Raw genomic sequence first — 11,567 nt, forward strand, 5'->3', positions numbered from 1 at the left:
CAACAGTTGATTGGCAAGTTTTCATGCTTGTAAACTGTTTAATAAATGTAACCAAAGCCGTCAAAGATTGAGGAAAGATGTACACGTTCGTAAGTGCTTGCGTAACTGCTTCGTGAATCTGGCTCCTGGAACTGGAGCCCCTTAGGCAGTTCGTTGTTGACTTGAACCTCTTTCTGGCAGTTCCTGCGACGGCGCTGGAACCAAATGTTTTGGCATTTGCCTTTCCACTGAAATATTTCAGCAACGAGGAGACGGGAGACCCGCTACATGGGTGACAGCTTCTCCCAAGTATCAACCTACCCTGGCTTTGCGCCCTGGAGAGGCCACTCCAGACCTACAACCAGAGCACAACTCCATAGTCTCCCGAGACTGATGGATGCCTAATACTACCACTACTATTTAGTGTGCGGGTTGGGGTCAGAACAGATGAAGGTAGTATCGTCAGAAAATAGAATAGGTTTAAGAATGTTAAATTGCTTATCTAGGGGTGATGGTGGAATTTTCAGAGCTATGAAATGGGTTTAACAGTCAGTAATAGAATGTTAGAGACATATGATAAATCAATAATGTATATAAGAAATAGGAGAGGTCCTAAGATACTGCATGTACAAGAGTTCTTACATTCTTGTACAGCCACTAGTACGCGTAGCGTTTCGGGCAAATTCTTAATCCTCAGTTCCCTGGAAATACAAACCGTAACTGTCTCTATTTTTCCGCTTGTTACAACTTGTAATAAAGTTGTTACATCTTGGCTTAACGTCTTTATGACGTATTAGAAAGTTGTTACAACTTGCTATATTGGTTGTTATAACTGGTTAGGTGGTGTTAAAACTTGTTCGAACGTTGTACCAACGTCGTAGTTTCGGTATTCGACCCCCGCGAAAAATTGTTTAACAACCAAGTACCCATTTTACTGTTGAGTTAAACAGAGGCTACAGTTAAGGATTTCCACCCAGTAAATCCTCCCCGGCCAGGATACGAACCCATGACAGAGCGCTCGCGGAACGCCAGGCGAGTGTCTTATCACTACACCACGGGGACTATTATTGATGTTTCCGATAACATATCGGAGATATCTTATTGATGACTACATATTGGTGACTACATATAAGAACATAAGAACATAAGAACAAAGGCAACTGCAGAAGGCCTATTGACCCATACGAGGCAGCTCCTATTTATAACCACCCAATCCCACTCATATACTTGTCCAACCCATGCTTGAAACAATCGAGGGACCCCACCTCCACAATGTTACGCGGCAATTGGTTCCACAAATCAACAACTCTGTTACTGAACCAGTATTTACCCAAGTCTTTCCTAAATCTAAACTTATCCAATTTATACCCATTGTTTCGTGTTCTGTCGTGTGTTGATATTTTTAATACCCTATTAATATCCCCATTGTTATGTCCATTCACCCACTTGTAAACCTCTGTCATGTCACCCCTAACTCTTCGCCTTTCCAGTGAATGCAGCTTAAGCTTTGTTAATCTTTCTTCATATGAAAGATTTCTAATTTGGTGAATTAACTTAGTCATCCTACGCTGGACACGTTCAAGTGAATTTATATCCATTCTATAATATGGCGACCAAAACTGAACTGCATAATCTAAATGAGGCCTAACTAGAGCAAGATATAGCTTGAGAACCACACCAGGTGTCTTGTTACTAACGCTACGATTAATAAATCCAAGTGTCCGATTTGCCTTATTACGAACATTTATGCATTGATCCTTTTGTTTTAAATTCTTACTAATCATAACTCCCAGATCCCTTTCGCAATTCGACTTCGCAATCTCACCACCATCTAGCTCGTATCTTGTAACCCTATCATCATTACCTAACCTCAGAACTTTACATTTATCAGCATTAAACTGATAGTTTAATGCTGATAAATGCACTATTAGTTTAAACAAATCGTTTCTGTGTGTGGCTCAGTTTTGATTCCCTCTTTGAGACTACATTTCAAATTGTCCCTAACCTATATGGCTACTCCCCCTCCTCGTCTAATATATCTATCTGTGTGAAATTGTTTAAATCCATTTATTTGATATTCAGCTAATAGTTCTCTATTTTCTACATTCATCCACGTTTCGGTAAGTTCAATAATATCTATTTTTTCTGTGCAGACAAGAGCATTTAATTCGTTAATTTTATTTCTTAGACTTCTACTGTTAGTGTAATATACCCTATGTGAATTGTTATTTTGCGGACCTTCTCTTTCCCTGATCATTTTGCCAATTCCTTTCTCCCACAAACACATACTTTTATTATCTCCTGCCTCCAAATCAATTCCCATACCTCTATCTACTAACAGTTTAAACCCAAACAAACACCTCTAACCACTTCTTCCAACGAGTTCGCAACAGCAACAACCCCAGCTCTCGATAGATGCACCCCATCACAAGCATACATTTCATTTCTTCCATAGAAGTGTTCCCAGTTGTCTATGAAAGATATTGTATTTGATTTGCAATATCTTTCCAGCCGGCAATTGACACCAATTGCCCTCGACATCCATTCCCCCCAAAATTGATGATTGATGACAATTGATGACAAATATATTGATGACAACATATTGATGACTAAATATTGATAACAACATATTGATGACAACATATTGATAAATACATATTGATGACTACATATTGATGACTACATATTGTTAACTAAATATTGAGGACCACATATTGATGACTACATATTGATAACTACATATTGATGACCACATAATGATGACAACATATTGATGACAACATATTGATGACCACATAATGATGACAACATATTGATAACTACATATTGATGACCACATATTGATGACAACATATTGATAACTACATAATGATGACTACATATTGATGACCACATATTGATGACCACATATTGATGACCACATATTAATGACCACATATTAATGACAACATATTGATGACTACATATTGGCGTCAGTCACTGAGAGAGGATCGAATATAGTTCAGGACAAGGCCTCGGATACCATAGTGGGGACGTTTAAGTAAGAGCTACTTATGGTTTACTGTATAAAAGGCCTTTTGCAGGTCAGTGAAAAGTCCAATTGGGGAATTGGGGAATAAATGACACCACTGGTACTCTTTTTTGGGGGGAACGAAAGCCAAATTTAATTATAATTTGATCAAATAACTGGATCTAAATTATAGACTTCTAATTGGTATAATTTAGATTCATTTTTGAATCATCAGTTAGAGGGCGATTTGAGTAGGATCATTGATACACATTTATCTCACTAATACCTTATTAACATCCGCTATCTTATTAATACCCTATGATAACCTATTGGCTCATACGAGGCAGCTCCTATTGTTCCATACGAGGCAGCTCCTATTGGTCCATACGAGGCAGTTGCTATTGGTCCATACGAGGCAGCTCCTATTGGCCCATACGAGGCAGCTCCTATTGGCCCATACGAGGCAGCTCCTATTGGTCCATACGAGGGAGCTCCTATTGGTCCATACGAGGCAGCTCCTATTGGCCCATACGAGGCAGCTCCTATTGGTCCATACGAGGCAGCTCCTATTGGTCCATACAAGGCAGCTCCTATTGGCCCATACGAGGCAGCTGCTATTGGTCCATACGAGGCAGCTCCTATTGGCTCATACGAGGCAGCTCCTATTGGTCCATACGAGGCAGCTCCTATTGGTCCATACGAGGCAGCTCCTATTGGCCCATACGAGGCAGCTCCTATTGGTCCATACGAGGCAGCTCCTATTGGTCCATACGAGGCAGCTGCTATTGGTCCATACGAGGCATCTCCTATTGGTCCATACGAGGCAGCTCCTATTGGTCCATACGAGGCAGCTCCTATTGGTCCATACGAGGCAGCTCCTATTGGTCCATACGAGGCAGCTCCTATTGGTCCATACGAGGCAGCTCCTATTGGTCCATACGAGGCAGCTGCTATTGGTCCATACGAGGCAGCTACTATTGGTCCATACGAGGCAGCTCCTATTGGTCCATACGAGGCATCTCCTATTAGCCCATACGAGGTAGCTCCAATTGGTCCATACGAGGCAGCTCCTATTGGTCCATACGAGGCAGTTCCTATTGGTCCATACGAGGCAGCTCCTATTCGTCCATACGAGGCAGCTCCTATTGGCCTATACGAGGCAGCTCCTATTGGCCTATACGAGGCAGCTCCTATTGGTCCATACGAGGCAGCTCCTATTGGTCCATACGAGGCAGCTCCTATTGGCCTATACGAGGCAGCTCCTATTGGCCTATACGAGGCAGCTCCTATTGGCCTATACGAGGCAGCTGCTAATTATATCCACCCAATCCCATTCATACATATATATATCATTGTATGTCACCTCATTTCATCTCTTTCCTATATACCCTCCCTACTGATCTGTAAATCCATCCTTCTGAAGATGTATTATTAATTACGAAAGTCTTTAAGGAAATTCCCGTTTCAATCTTTCCTTCGCGGTCTGACACTGTCACATTTTTCATCGTTGGATTAATATATGTATATATATATATATATATATATATATATATATATATATATATATATATATATATATATATATATATATATATATATATATATATATATATATATATATATATATATATATATATATATATATATATATATATATATATAGGTTAGAAATGTTAAAAAAGAGATAAGGAAAGCAAAAAGGAACTATGAAGTTCGCATAGCAGGGCAAGCAAAGACAAATCCTAAAGGGTTTTTTCAGTTATATCGTACTAAGACTAGGGAAAGGATAGGTCCATTAAAAACTGAGACAGGTCAAATAACAGATAGTGATGAAGAGATGAGTAGTATTTTTAATAAATATTTTGTATCTGTATTTACTAAAGAGGAACTTAACAATATGCCTTCAGCCGAACAAGTCTATGTGGGTGGGGACGAGGACAGGTTGACGAGTTTAGCAGTTACCAGGGAGGATGTTCTTAAACAAATAGTAAAACTCAAACCAAACAAATCCCCAGGGCCGGATGAAGTGTTTGCTAGGGTGCTTAAAGAATGCAAAGAGAAGCTTTGTGACCCACTGTCAACCATATTTAATAAATCAATAGAGTCAGGCAGAGTGCCAGAGTTTTGGAAAGTTGCTAATGTGATACCAGTTTTTAAGAAAGGAGATAGATCACTTGCGTCTAACTATCGACCAATTAGCCTAACGTCTATTGTGGGAAAGTTACTCGAATCTATAATAGCAAATAAAATTCGTCTTCATCTTGAAAAACATAAATTAATAATTGAGTCGCAACATGGTTTTATAAATGGCCGTTCATGTTTAACAAATTTGTTATCTTTTTATTCTAGCATTGTTGAGGCAGTTGATAGTGGTAAGGATTGCGATGTTGTGTACCTTGACTTTAGCAAAGCTTTTGATACAGTGCCACATGAAAGACTGATTAAAAAAATAGAGTCTCATGGTATTGGGGGTGCTATATTAAGCTGGATTAGGGCATGGCTATACCAAAGGAAACAGAGAGTTAGTATAAATGGTATCAAGTCAGAGTGGGAAAATGTTGTAAGTGGAGTGCCTCAAGGCTCTGTCCTGGGACCTCTGTTGTTTATAATATATATAAATGATTTAGATTCAGGTTTGAGTAGCAACATTTGCAAATTTGCCGATGATACGAAAATCGGTAGGGAAATTAATTCGGAGGAGGACTCACTATCACTTCAAGTTGATCTAGATAGGGTTTTGAAATGGTCAAAGGATTGGCAGATGCAGTTTAATGCTGATAAATGTAAAGTTCTGAGGTTAGGTAATGATGATAGAGTTACAAGATACGAGCTAGATGGTGTTGTGATTGCGAAGTCGGATTGTGAAAGGGATCTGGGAGTTATGATTAGTAAGAATTTAAAACAAAAGGATCAATGCATAAATGTTCGTAATAAGGCAAATCGGACACTTGGATTTATTAATCGCAGCGTTAGTAACAAGACACCTGGTGTGGTTCTCAAGCTATATCTTGCTCTAGTTAGGCCCCATTTAGATTATGCAGTTCAGTTTTGGTCGCCATATTATAGAATGGATATAAATTCACTTGAACGTGTCCAGCGTAGGATGACTAAGTTAATTCCCCAAATTAGAAATCTTTCATATGAAGAAAGATTAACAAAGCTTAAGTTGCATTCACTGGAAAGGCGAAGAGTTAGGGGTGACATGATAGAGGTTTACAAGTGGATGAATGGACATAACCGGGGGGATATTAATAGGGTATTAAAAGTATCAACACAGGACAGAACACGAAACAATGGATATAAATTGGATAAGTTTAGATTTAGGAAAGACTTGGGTAAATACTGGTTCAGTAACAGGGTTGTTGATTTGTGGAACCAATTGCCGCGTAACATTGTGGAGGTGGGGTCCCTCGATTGTTTCAAGCACGGGTTGGACAAGTATATGAGTGGGATTGGGTGGTTATAGAATAGGAGCTGCCTCGTATGGGCCAATAGGCCTTCTGCAGTTACCTTTGTTCTTATGTTCTTAAATATATATATATATATATATATATATATATATATATATATATATATATATATATATATATATATATATATATATATATATATATATATATATATATATATATATATATATATATATATATATATATATATATATATATATATATATGGGCTTCTTTTCCAATATGTTGGATTTCTGTGAGTTGTGTATTATCTCTGTGCTGGCTGGATAACAATGCCTTGAGCGAAGATTTAGAGTCGGTATGAATGATGACATCATGTAAATTATTCTCAACTGTATAATGGCCTCCTTCAGGGCATATAATTCTGTTTGCAATGTTGAGGACCCACTATTCATGCTCCAGTAAGCTTCATGGTTGGTAGTGTAAACTGCTGCCCCAGCAGAACCTTTTTCTTGATCAACTGATCAATCTGTGAAGATGTGAGTCGTTGTGGGTCTTGAGATGGTTTCCATTTGTTGTTCTGTGACTGCTTTGAGCCTCTGCGAGTCACATGCTGATTTTTTAACTGGAAATCTTTCAATGATCATCTTTAGATTCGATTCTTTCCATGGAGGAGGCTGACGAAAGTGTTGGTATTGTCTATGTTCCCCTTTGTTTTTAATGGTCCATTTCAGGTCCATTTTCTCTAAAATCTTGACCACATTATCCATCCATGAGCTTGTTCTATACTGTAGGTTTTTCTGAAAGGATCTCTGTATGCTGTCTTTGATTGACAGTCTGGCGGTGGTTCCAACAAGTTTCGCTGTTATGGTGGCTATCCTTTGTTTGATCCTGTTTTCTAAGGCTGACAAGTTGGTTCCCATTCTAAGGTTCTCTCTACGCGTCCATATAGGTGCTCCCAGCATTGTTCTCAGAGCATCATTTTGAGACACTTCCAGTTTCTCCCACTGGTTATCACTGAGGGATGTAGGAGCAGGAGCAGCATAGTCGATGAGTGACCTAACTGCTTGAACGTAGTACATTTTGAGTACTGGTAGAGATGCACCCTCTCTAAGACTGGTCAGGGAGCACAAAGCTGAGTTTCTGGCTTTACAACGTTGCCGCAGATATTCAATTTCTTGAGTGAATTTCAACTGGTTGTCTATTATGACTCCCAGGTATTGAAAAGAGGTAACCCACTCAATTTCTTGTCCTTGTATTGCCAGTCTGTTGTCTGGAGTTCTCATTTTAACCGCCATTGCTCTTGTTTTATTGATGTTTATTTTCACTGCTGCGTTCCGCTTCCTTGCTGATAATATCTTGGCATTTTCGAGAACTGTTCCTTGCACCTTTGCCATTGATGATGACCACAAAGTCGTCTGCATAGTTAAGTACTTTGGCTTTTGGTAACTTGAGCTTCATGAATTGTTCCATGAGACAGTTGAAGAGGAAGGGGCTTAGTATTCCTCCTTGCGGAGTTCCATTTTCCAGCCTCTTTGAGGTCGATGTTTTTCCTTGGAATTTGACTTTCTAATGCTAAACAGCTTGTCTTATATGCTCGCATTTGGGTGAGGTGATATGTTGTAGTTTATGTCTTCGTATGGTCCCCAGGACTGTGTTCGTCACGTGTGTTCAAACACTGTGTGTTTGTGTTCCTCACGTGTGCCCCAAAGAATGAGGTGATTTGATAAAATACCATGCCCAAGATTACCAACCGAGTGCAGGCGGGGGGATGGAAATAGCCTTGGGTACCATCCTCTTTTGTCCGGTCGTGTTGGTCGAGCGGTTAAGGGATCCTGTACGCCAGCAGAGTGCTCCTGGCAGTATGGATTCGAGTCACTTCTGGGGTGTGAGCTTTCAGTTTGGGTGAAACACACACACACACACACACACACACACACACACACACACACACACACACACACACACACACACACACACACACACACACACACACACACACACACACACACACACACACACACACGCACACAAACACACACACGCACACACACACACACACACACACACACACACACACACACACACACACACACACACACACACACACACACACACACACACACACACACACACACACACACACACACACATAAGAACATAAGAACATAAGAACAAAGGCAACTGCAGAAGGCCTGTTGGCCCATACGAGGCAGCTCCTATTCTATAACCACCCAATCCCACTCATATACTTGTCCAACCCGTGCTTGAAACAATCGAGGGACCCCACCTCCACAATGTTACGCGGCAATTGGTTCCACAAATCAACAACCCTGTTACTGAACCAGTATTTACCCAAGTCTTTCCTAAATCTAAACTTATCCAATTTATATCCATTGTTTCGTGTTCTGTCCTGTGTTGATACTTTTAATACCCTATTAATATCCCCCCGGTTATGTCCATTCATCCACTTGTAAACCTCTATCATGTCACCCCTAACTCTTCGCCTTTCCAGTGAATGCAATTTAAGCTTTGTTAATCTTTCTTCATATGAAAGATTTCTAATTTGGGGAATTAACTTAGTCATCCTACGCTGGACACGTTCACACACACACACACACACACACACACACACACACACACACACACACACACACACACACACACACACACACACACACACACACACACACACACACACAGTAGAGAGTAGTAGAAAAATGGAATGCACTTGGGGAACAGGTTGTGGAAGCAAATACTATTCATACTTTTAAAACTAGGTATGATAGGGAAATGGGACAGGAGTCATTGCTGTAAACAACCGATAGCTAGAAAGGCGGGATCCAAGAGTCAATGCTCGATCCTGCAAGCACATATAGGTGAGTACATATAGGTGAGTACACACACACACACACACACATATATATATATATATATATATATATATATATATATATATATATATATATATATATATATATATATATATATATATATATATATATATATATATATATATATATATATATGTCGTACCTAGTAGCCAGAACTCACTTCTCAGCCTACTATTCAAGGCCCGATTTGCCTAATAAGCCAAGTTTTCCTGAATTAATATATTTACTATAATTTTTTTCTTATGAAATGATAAAGCAACCCTTTTCTCTATGTATGAGGTCAATTTTTTTTTATTGGAGTTAAAATTAACGTAGATATATGACCGAACCTAACCAACCCTACCTAACCTAACCTAACCTATATTTATAGGTAAGGTTAGGTTAGGTAGCCAAAAAAAGCTAGGTTAGGTTAGGTTAGGTAGGTTAGGTAGACGAAAAAACATTAATTCATGAAAACTTGGCTTATTAGGCAAATCGGGCCTTGAATAGTAGGCTGAGAAGTGCGTTCTGGCTATTAGGTACGACATATATATATATATATATATATATATATATATATATATATATATATATATATATATATATATATATATATATATATATATATATATATATATATATATATATATATATATATATATATATATATATATATATATATATATATATATATATATATATATATATATACATAATATGTGTGTGTACTCACCTAGTTGTACTCACCTAGTTGTGTTTGTGGGGGTTGAGCTCTGGCTCTTTGGTCCCGCCTCTCAACTGTCAATCAACAGGTGTACAGGTTCCTGAGCCTATTGGGCTCAATCATATCTACACTTGAAACTGTGTATGGAGTCAGCCTCCACCACATCACTTCCTAATGCATTCCATTTGTCAACCACTCTGACACTAAAAAAGTTCTTTCTTATATCTCTGTGGCTCATTTGGGCACTCAGTTTCCACCTGTGTCCCCTTGTGCGTGTTCCCCTTGTGTTAAATAGACTGTCTTTATCTACCCTATCAATTCCCTTCAGAATCTTGAATGTGGTGATCATGTCCCCACTAACTCTTCTGTCTTCCAGCGAAGTGAGGTTTAATTCCCGTAGTCTCTCCTCGTAGCTCATACCTCTCAGCTCGGGTACTAGTCTGGTGGCAAACCTTTGAACCTTTTCCAGTTTAGTCTTATCCTTGACTAGATATGGACTCCATGCTGGGGCTGCATACTCAAGGATTGGCCTGACATATGTGGTATACAAAGTTCTGAATGATTCTTTACACAAGTTACTGAATGGCGTTCGTATGTTGGCCAGCCTGGCATATGCCGCTGATGTTATCCGCTTGATATGTGCTGCAGGAGACAGGTCTGGCGTGATATCAACCCCCAAGTCTTTTTCCTTCTCTGACTCCTGAAGAATTTCCTCTCCCAGATGATACCTTGTATCTGGCCTCTTGCTCCCTACACCTATCTTCATTACATTACATTTGGTTGGGTTAAACTCTAACAACCATTTGTTCGACCATTCCTTCAGCTTATCTAGGTCTTCTTGAAGCCTCAAACAGTCCTCTTCTGTTTTAATCCTTCTCATAATTTTAGCATCGTCCGCAAACATTGAGAGAAATGAATCGATACCCTCCGGGAGATCATTTACATATACCAGAAACAAGATAGGACCGAGTACAGAGCCCTGTGGGACTCCACTGGTGACTTCACGCCAATCGGAGGTCTCACCCCTCACCGTAACTCTCTGCTTCCTATTGCTTAGATACTCCCTTATCCACTGGAGCACCTTACCAGCTACACCTGCCTGTCTCTCCAGCTTATGTACCAGCCTCTTATGCGGTACTGTGTCAAAGGCTTTCCGACAATCCAAGAAAATGCAGTCCGCCCAGCCCTCTCTTTCTTGCTTAATCTTTGTCACCTGATCGTAGAATTCTATCAAGCCTGTAAGGCAAGATTTACCCTCCCTGAACCCATGTTGATGGGTTGTCACGAAGTCCCTTCTCTCCAGATGTGTTACCAGGTTTTTTCTCACGATCTTCTCCATCACCTTGCATGGTATACAAGTTAAGGACACTGGCCTGTAGTTCAGTGCCTCTTGTCTGTCGCCCTTTTTGTATATTGGGACTACATTAGCAGTCTCCCATATTTCTGGTAGGTCTCCCGTCTCCAGTGACTTACTATACAATATGGAGAATGGCAAGCAAAGTGCCTCTGCCTCTGTGTGTGTGTGTGTGTGTGTGTGTGTGTGTGTGTGTGTGTGTGTGTGTGTGTGTGTG

Source organism: Procambarus clarkii, chromosome 69 (assembly GCF_040958095.1).
Source record: "Procambarus clarkii isolate CNS0578487 chromosome 69, FALCON_Pclarkii_2.0, whole genome shotgun sequence".
In the NCBI taxonomy this organism is placed as follows: Eukaryota; Metazoa; Arthropoda; class Malacostraca; order Decapoda; family Cambaridae; genus Procambarus; species Procambarus clarkii.